The sequence below is a fragment of the Manacus vitellinus genome, unplaced genomic scaffold, assembly GCF_001715985.3.
Source record: "Manacus vitellinus isolate BGI_N305 unplaced genomic scaffold, ASM171598v3 scaffold_7_pilon, whole genome shotgun sequence".
In the NCBI taxonomy this organism is placed as follows: Eukaryota; Metazoa; Chordata; class Aves; order Passeriformes; family Pipridae; genus Manacus; species Manacus vitellinus.
Genome location: NW_021940813.1, coordinates 25,347,645 through 25,357,041, shown reverse-complemented (window position 1 = coordinate 25,357,041; position 9,397 = coordinate 25,347,645). Strand labels below are relative to the sequence as shown.

The following is a 9,397-nucleotide window of genomic DNA, read 5'->3' as shown; positions in this document are numbered from 1 at the left end:
AAAGCTCTGTTTTGAACCAGCTGTCATTACAAACGTCTGCTGGTACCCCATCTTAGCATACAGCCTGTCACTGTTGAGCATAATGAGAATGAGCCAATGGAGTGTATTGAGTATGCTTTCTTTCATGTCCTTGTAGCTCAAATTATCCCTTCACACAGCCATAACAGGTAAGGTTTGAATCTATTTATGCCACCTTCTAATTGGTTCTGTTTAATTTATGGATATGTCTCTCTACATGGGTTTGTATATACATATATACATATTTATGCATATATGTAAAATTGGACATAATTATTAAAAGTAAATATGCATATTGTCACAGATTATTGCTATGTTCATCACAGATTCTTAAAGTAGTTGGCTTTATTATGCCATAAAACCATATAAATTTATTACCTTCTTTAGAATAAATAAGGAACACAAGACTCATTGTACCATTTATGTTTAATGGTTTGGACTTCTCAGCACCCACATGAAAACAAGGAAACATATATTGCAAGAGACAGTATAATTATTTCAGCAAAGAACATCCATCCCACACTCCTAGCAATATGAGATTCAGCATCATGAGATTCTAGGATTATGTCATCAGCTGCACGAGTTTCACAGCTTATCTTTCTGGTTTTATGTTACAGAAGTAAACTCCAACAAAAATGTATAACACTGCCAATTTAACAGCACATTCATGTTAATACTAGCTGTAATGATTTTAAAAAGGTGAATAGGATCAGCATTTCTATACATATGTGTGCACTTACATATATATATATATAGGCGTACACACACATGCACATATAAATGCAAACATATGTGTGTGCTATGTATTTAAACTGTATTTAAACTGTGTTTAGAAATACCATTACTTTAAAAGGTCAATTCCAAGTACATTAAACTTGAAAACAGTGTTCCATACAGTTGAGCAATTTAAAGAAGTCCCTGCTGGTGCATGGAGGAAGATCAAGCTAGCTGATATCATTAAACGTCATCGGATGAGGCTGCAGGTAGCTGAAACGTTCCTTAATGAAAATTTAAAGACAGCAGATTAAAATTATATTCCTCCAATACAACAGAATGCTAAGGTAAAGACAGTCCATTACAACCAAGATCATATTTAGCTCTAAAGGAGTGTTGTTTGCAGATCAGAATTTATTGCTTGAAGTGAACAGCTAGGTTTGCAACTATGTATATAATTACTTTCTACAACGTACTTTCCTAGCACTCAGACATAGTTATGGAAGATGACATCTTCCATAATTTTAGAATATGACGTCCATTACCAAGAACTAGAAAATCTCAAAAACAGCAACAGAGGTCTTTTTATCTGTACTAATCTGTCTTTTTTACATCATGAGAAATAAAATAAATCCATAATGACATGCATTTGTTTTTTGAACTACTAGGTCAACTGTTTCAATAGGATTTTGTTGGCCAACAGAGTAAGAGGCACCAAGGAAGTGTTTTGAGCACTCTACCTGTATGCCTGTTCAGAATGCTGGCAGCTTTCCTCTGGGCACATCAGGAAAGATTTTCAGTGAGGAGACATGAATGGTGCTCAGCTGTACATCAGATCTGTTGCTAGTTTATAGAAATGTATCGTATCTTTAGAATCTCATAGCTAAAAAAGATACTGACAAGCTATCTAGTGTGACTAGAATAGATGAGGAGTAACAAGAAAACTGAAAGGACTTCTAGGTTAGGGAAGATTAAGTGATCCAAATATCTATGGGTTGGCTTAATGTTAACTAAACACATCACCACACTAGTTAAAAGATATCAATGAAGGGAAGGAAGGAAATTTGCAAAGGGTTGTAAAAAGAAGAAATATGATGATATTAAGAAAGTAAAAAAACTCCTGACAAAAGATACTGTAGGCAGCACAACCTCTCCCTAGAGACATGGCATCACCGGGGCATTTAATCTAGGTACAAAAAAAAAAAATACCATATGAAACAATCTCATTGTGACATGGAGCTGTATTGGATGACCTAAAAGGTACATTGCTAATTGGTGTGCACCTGTTATCTGTGATTTTCCTTGCTTGTATGGCCAACTCATCATTACTTGTGTGTATTCAGTTTCTCTGGGTCCAATCCAACTCATGCTGCAGCCAACAGAAGTTTCCAATGGGAGCAACAGGACCTCAATGTCTTTTCCATGTCTTTGCTGTTCTAAAAAGAAAAGGGTTAAAAAACCCCACACTACTCTGCAAGAACTCTTACTGCATCTGCTACATGAATGTATATATATAAACCAGATTGTTCCCCAAGATCTTTTTGGATATTTAAACCTGTGTTTATCCTTAGAGATATCTGGGGAAATGTGCATTTCCTTTCATACAGTGCAGCTAAAATGTTTGCTAGGAAAGAAACTTAGAGTTCATCTAAAAATAACATCTGATGAAAAACTACTTTGGTCATGGAAGGATGAAGAAAATTCTCTACACTGAAATAAAAAAAGGTATTACACAGAAATGGCAGAGCTCTTTCTGTTGCTAAAGCAGTAATGCAACTGATGAAAAAAAGCTAACAATGAATTCTGAACTCAAACTAGTTTTCAAATACTTTTACCTAATATCTTAGTATTTATAATCAAATAGTGCTAAAAATCCAGTGTGCTTGCAGGTAGAGAATCACTGTTTGCTAGCAGTTCGGTGTTGGCCTCTTGAGAAACACAAATTTCTGTGTAAGTGGGGCTGAATGTTCAGGGGTCAGAGCTGTGTGCTGGTGTTGTTCATGTATCTAGCAGCTGGTATTGTAAATCTTTAGAGCAGCATTTCTTGAAAATACTAAACAGACATTTTGGTAGCCGGTATTGAGCCTGTGGCTATACTGCTTCAGGCTGTGATCTTGTCAGCTTTTACAAGATAAGTAGGGTCAGGCAGGGTCACCACTTGGATTGGTAATTCTAAGGAAAGGCAGTAGCTGCAGGAAGTGTCTTAGGCAATAGAATAACTGTAACCATTTTCCCTGAGCCTTTTCTAATACCCTGATGAAGGCATAACACCAAGCTGTGACATGAGAGCAAGATCCTTACCCTCTGCAATCATCAAGTGCCTCATTTTCAAAGGGGTCTTCCTCTGACCTGGTGTGGAGGTGTGTGGTACAGTAAATGGGAGACTGCAGAAGTCAGGTACTACTTGCACATGTGCGTGGTCCTGATTGAACAGCATGTAAATGTATGGCTCCAGCATGTTTCATCAGGAAGGAGGTACAGGTGAATGACATTTCTGACATCTTTGGGGATGCTGGCAGCTCAAAATTATGTCTTTGTCTGCATTTATAAGACAAAAGACAAGTCTGTTGAGTCAAGACCTTACACACTAACTTTCAGTCTCACACATTTCTACAGTAAGTATAGAAGGGCTGATAATTATATTCTTGCCCTATAGTCTACATTGCCAAGAATTTTAAATTGTAAGTTAACCAATTTCTCCTCTAAAGTTCAAACAATAAATAAAATTCTATGTGAAAAATGAAGCCTTTTATTCCTTTGTTAAAATGTGATCAGAGTAAACTACAGATGTTAAAAGGCACTGTAGTTCAAAGAATTAAAAGAATCTTATGGGGTTTGTACAAAGATAAGAGTTTTAGAGAATAATATAGAAAATATTATAATGCTATTATATAAATCAGTGGCACATCCTCACTTTGAATACTGTCTTCAAATTTGGTCACCTCATTCCTGAAAAAAGAAAGTGGAAATAGAACAAGTCCAGGGAATGGTAATAAAAATGATAAAAGTCAAAAGGATGGGAAATTTCTTGAGAAAAGTTAAAGAACATAAATGTTAGCTTGTCTCTCAGGGAAGATTTATCCTCATGGGACATTCACAGATAAGGAACTTAGGGACATGGTTTAGTGGTGGACTTGGCAGTGTTAGATTAATGGTTGGATTCCATGATCTTAGATGTCTTTAATCATTCTACGATTCAAATCATACACAAACTGAGTGAACCCTATCCATAAAATCTGAATACATGTTGTCTGAGATAATCTAGAAGATGTCCTTGGACCCCAGCAGTTCTTCTGGAAGGCTCTGGGCCCTTGCATGAATCAGATATTGAAGGTATTTTCCACAGTGTACCCTGTCCTCTCATAGAACTTTCAGCCACTGAAGGCCAGTCTGACGCATGGATAGTGGACAGAACACAGAGTTAAGTAACATCTTTTTTCCTATATTAAATCATAGGATCATCAAATGGTTAGGGTTGAAAGGGACCTTAAGTTCTAGTTCCAAGCCGGCACCATGAGCAAGGACACCTTCCACTAGACTGGGTTACTCAGAGCTCCATGCAACCTGGCCTTGAACACTTTCAGGGATGGGGAGTCCACAACGTCTCTGGGCAACCTGTTTCAGTGTCTTGCCACCACCACAGTAAGGAATTTCTTCCTAATATCTAATCTAAATCTAATCTTCTTCGGTTTAAGGCCATTACCCCTTGTCCTGTCACTACAGGAAAAGGGAAAATCCTTTTCCAGGGACTTGACCGTATCCCTGACTTATTTTTCTGGTCTTTTAGAGACTTTGCTTTTCCCTACCTTTCTTTAAAACTTCTGAAAGTCAGAGGTGATTGAGAGGTACAAATCCATTGACTTGACTGGTAACCTTTTCAGTTAAATCACTCACCTTCCTCAAAAATGTGCCTTTTGTCTATTAAAATAGTCTGAGCCCCGAAGGACTTGCGCAGTCTCCCTCACTTTGTGTGGTGGGATCTCCAGGCTGTGCCAGAGTCCTGCTTAAGCATGACTATAATATAAATAACATTTCATCCTCATGATCTTCAAACTTAATTAGCAGCAAAGGAAAAAAATCTTTCCTATCCTGCAAGGTGAAACGAAAAGGTATTGAATTTCAAACGGATAGGAGGTATTGCTTTTCCAAACAATGTACAGTTAATTAATGGAACTTGCTGCTGTAGAGTTAGTACTGAGAGAAACAACACCGTATTTGTAAGCGAGGAGGCATTTTTAGGCATAAAAGCAAATCTCCACACGAAGTTCAGATTAGGTTAAATTCAGTAGCATGCATTAAACAGAAGATAAGATTAGATGACAATAATGGTTGCTCCTAGCCTTAAAAGATCTGTGAGTTTCACTGGATCCAATTATGTAATAATGTCTAATGATCTCAGGGGTTCATGGTGTGTGCCAGTCAACAGACAGTGCCAAGACAGGATCTTAATCCATAGTAAACTGTGACACTGTTAAATGCATAGTGAGGAGGGAGAATCTCCTTATATGTGGTCTGGTATTGATCTCTGTCAAAGTCCAGGCATCTTAGGATTGACCAATGCCAGGGGCTGCTGAGGAGCAGCCAGGAAGGCCCACTACTCTCAGCTTAACTGCAGAGCGTCATTAAACATCTATGTATGAGAAGCAAGGGGCTCTCTGATCTATTGATGGATTATCAGGGCAGGTACCAACTCCTACACTGGGCCTTCAGAGGATCAGGAAAGTCTAGGAGGTTCTTCAAACTAGTGGCTATCATATCTCTTTCTAGACCTGGAAAAATCCTTTCTCCTCCAGCCCTTTGTGGGAACCCTGGAGGCAACAGCCATACTCATGCTAGCATGGTGTGTCTTCAGCCCTGCCTGTAGATCATGAAAAAGCAGACCAAGTTCAGTAAGGTTTTTTCAGGTAGAAAAGGTTTAAAGAAAGGTGAGGAAGTCAAAGCTCAGTGGCTGCAATTAGCTGTATCTTTTGATTTGTGTGACAGCACACACGGGTGTCCTAGTAACCCTTTACCCAGACCAGCAGCCCTTCAGAGAGTCCCCAGTTCCCATCTAAACCCCAGACTTACCCACAGAAACCTATCGAGGCAGAAAGTCCATCCTCAGCTGCCCATGGTTGAGTTGTATATCTGAACCTCAGAAGCAGGACAACATTCCCCATGTTCTGTGGTGTCTCTGGCACTCTTTTCTACTTCAGACATCCTAAGGTGGGGACAGAAGCCAGGAGATCTCATTTGCCCTGAGAAGTGTTACCTTATTATGGTGATGCATGATAGATATCTGATTTGTCTCTGAACTGTTAAGAATATGTTAATGCTAACAAGGTACCAAGAGAATAGAGACCCTTTTTTCCATGATTGCACTTACCTACGACTTCAGTCATCTTACAGGCCCCGCAAGAAATCAAGGAGGATGTCTTCTAGGGAATAACTGTTCTGGAGTCATTTCAATTAAGGGAAGTTGTTTCGGTCTTGTGGGTTGAAAAAGTTATCTACTGGGGGGAAAAGAAAAGGAAAAAAAATAAAAGGAAATAAGCTCCTTACACCAGTGGTTTGACACCACCAAGCTGTACTTTTATATAGAGTCAGAGCACATACATAAAGTAAGCACAAAATGCACATGCAGTTGTGATTCCAGGATGTTTGTAATGACAAGTTAGATTGTAAATTATTTCTTTGGAGGGCAGAAAGCACAGTGAAAATAATGTATATTATTCATAAAAATGATTGTCCTGTTCACTTGTATACCTCTGCAATTTATTCTGTAACAGCTTTTTACTTCAAAGAAATCACTAGCTAATGACATCTCAAACTTAAAAAAATCCACTTATTCACAACCCTGTCCCTGAGGGAATTCCTGCATGTTATCAGAAATTTTTCCAAAGATCATTAACAGATATTACAAACCAATTGAAACTGAGTATTTTCTTTGCAAATTACTTTTAAATTTAGAGCTATTGAAAAAAGACATTGAGTGATTTAATTTACTTAATCTGTCTACAGATTGCAGCTATGTGCATATCCTGTGATTGCATTTCCAACAAAAAGCATATATAACTATCCCTAATAGGGATATTTTTCTAAATTATCATACAAGATCAGTAAGATCTCTGCAGATATTAATGTTTACTTTTTCATTTAGAAAATTGCACTCAAGAAAGAAATGGGCATCTTTATTCTGTTGTTATTTTAGAAATAATAGTACACCATAATACTTATTTTACCTGCTATTTTAATTAAAACTCCAATAATCATCATATCCTTTGAGACTATGTTCTACTGATTTTTCTGAAAAATCACTGTATTTTCATTAGGCTGAGAAGACAATGTTTAAGAAACACCTTACACAGCAATGAGTATACCAAAAGAGATCCTCTATCTTGCACCAATCCAAAACAGCAAGTTAATTCAGCAGAATAGGGATGGAGATTGTATCTTATTCTCCACCTTATTGCCTTAAACTCCTCCCAGAGAACCTTATGCATTTCAGCACCACTTCTGCAGGAAGTATGGAAAATCTCTTCCCCCATGAATATTTAGTTGTAGCTGCCTAGCTAGGGTTCCTGCTTTCATTGCAGATAAGAGATAAGGGCTTGGGCAGATATTGAAGATATTTACTTTGAATGACAGTGAACATGGCTGCAGTACTTTATGTACTGCTCAGTCCTGATCCTGTGTTACACATGCTTTGCCAGGCCATTCTCGATAGACATGTGAGCAAAGCATGGATAGTTTGAAGAGGTGAATTGGGATTAACTGCTGGGAAGTTCAACTCAGCTGAGCTAGTGACTGGCCAGAGACAGGAGCAGAACGTGGATTTTAGATGTCTTAAGAAGATCCTTCTTATCAAAAATTCAGGTGAACTTGTGTGTGGGTTGGGAATCTGGACTTGGACATCTATATCCCACATGAGTCTCAGTCATCCCCTTTTGTGGCTTTGGGCCCAGAGACAGTTATTCAGAGAAGAACCCAGATTTTTCACAGAAAAATTTTCATATCTTGCTTTAAGCGGTGGGAGAAGTGTACAGGAAGGGTGACAAAATCTGCACCTTCCTCAAATACTCTGCATCTTCCCATCGACAGGGTCAGAGGTCTGGGACCAGTCTAAAGACTTCTCCATTCCCAGTACTATTTAGCTCTCACTCTCCTGCTGTCTTCCTTTCCTGGGTTACGATAAAAAGATCACACAATGAAAAGATTTTTTTTCCCAGTGAATCAAACTGCATGGGGTCAATTTACTTAAGGAAATTTTGAAACTGTGTCAGCACCTGAAAAAATTACTCCCTGAGCTACCTGTGGTCCAGGTTTGTCCTGTAAATATTGGGAGGCCGTAAATCTTTACAAAGGTCCCACACTATTAGCTTGACAACTTGTTCCTACCCACCATCCTGTGATGGTATGTGGGCATGAGAAAGAAGATGAAATGGCTGCTACTGAACAATTAGTGTCTGCACAGGTTATTGCCTTGATTTTAACCCATGCTGAACTCAGATAAGCAAAATGGGAGGGTATTACTCTCTTTTTTCCCCACAAAGGTGCAGCATCTCAAATTTTTTCACATTCCTGCTCTCCATTCACCCCTATGACCTGCTCAAGACACTCTTCTAGTCATGGTCTGAACCCCTAGTTTACAGCCACAATAGCACTGCTACTGTCAGTAGCTGCTTCTGTGAAAGCCAACTGTTTCTTAGGATCCCCTCTTTTTAGATGTGTCTGCCCCACCTTTCTGCCACGCATGCACAAGTGGCATTGGAGTGTCAGTTCATATGGCGCACATGGAAAGCCAGAGCCCCAACACATTTGCTAGTGGCTCTCCCCTGTCACTAGCAGTGCAATCTCTTGTGCAAACCCAGCTTCAGGATGAGTCGGTTCAGTGCTGCGTTCTCACTCTCTTCTCTCCCTGCCTTCCCACTCCCAGGTGCCCTGGGTTGCTTCTGCTTTAATACAACCAGCTGCTTGGTGTTCTGGGCTCCTTCCAGGGCTCCTTCTACATGGAGACTTGTGACAGAAGCCACCACTGTGGCTCCATCAGGGGTGACCTGGACTTTCCACCTGCCGGCATCGGGTGCTGTGCCATCAGCTGCCAAACTGGCACGGCTCCACCGGCTGCAGCAGCTGAGCACCTCTCTTGTCACTCAAACCAGGACATCTCCATGGATTCTGATAACACATCTGCTAATTAATGCCCGTTGTGATCACTGGTCAGATCCTCAACTGAGATAAATTGAAATGGGTCCGCTTAAGCCTGTGACAATTAGTGGCAGCTTAGAGATGACCCGGTAGTTTCCTCTATGACATGAATATATGTCTTGTTGAAAGTGAATAAAACTCAAAAAAAAATTACACAGAAACTACCAAATGAACAGCAAATGAAATGAATACCGGTAACTCCCAGCCCAGGCCAAATTACAATGTTGACAAAGAAGTGATAACCGCAGGTATGTTAACAACTCTCTGAGCTAGCCAAGCTCCTTGTAATAAAAATAATTAATGATAATAGATGTGCTTTTGGATACATTCACCTTTCTGTAAAGAAAAGGCAATTTGTCTGTCTTTAAAAAAAAACAGACTATCAGGAAATTTGAAAGTGATTCTACTAACATGTAAGCAGAGTGTTTTACATCATAACAATAGAAAAGATCAAATCTATTCTTTAATTCAGTTTTTA

The 9,397-nt window shown here is 39.1% G+C and overlaps 2 long non-coding RNA genes across 6 annotated transcripts in view; both read right to left on the bottom strand.

Annotated features, from left to right (window-relative positions):
- Positions 1 to 426: 426 nt before the first annotated feature.
- LOC108641627 lies at positions 427 to 1,932 on the bottom strand. The gene is made up of 2 exons (XR_001922168.2): positions 1,473 to 1,932; positions 427 to 1,016 (listed from the first exon to the last, which is right to left on the bottom strand). It is a non-coding gene; the product is annotated as an uncharacterized LOC108641627 (long non-coding RNA).
- Positions 1,933 to 1,936: 4 nt separating this feature from the next.
- The window catches only part of LOC108641626, a 38,428-nt gene continuing 30,967 nt past the window's right edge, over positions 1,937 to 9,397 (bottom strand). For 4 of the 5 annotated variants that reach the window (XR_001922164.2, XR_001922163.1, XR_001922166.1 and 1 more), the window contains 3 exons: positions 6,098 to 6,224; positions 5,800 to 5,932; positions 1,937 to 2,168 (listed from right to left, as the gene is read on the bottom strand). This is a non-coding gene — a long non-coding RNA (uncharacterized LOC108641626). The remainder of the gene's footprint in view (positions 2,169 to 5,799; positions 5,933 to 6,097; positions 6,225 to 9,397) is intronic. The other variant, XR_003916345.1, reaches the window with a different exon arrangement.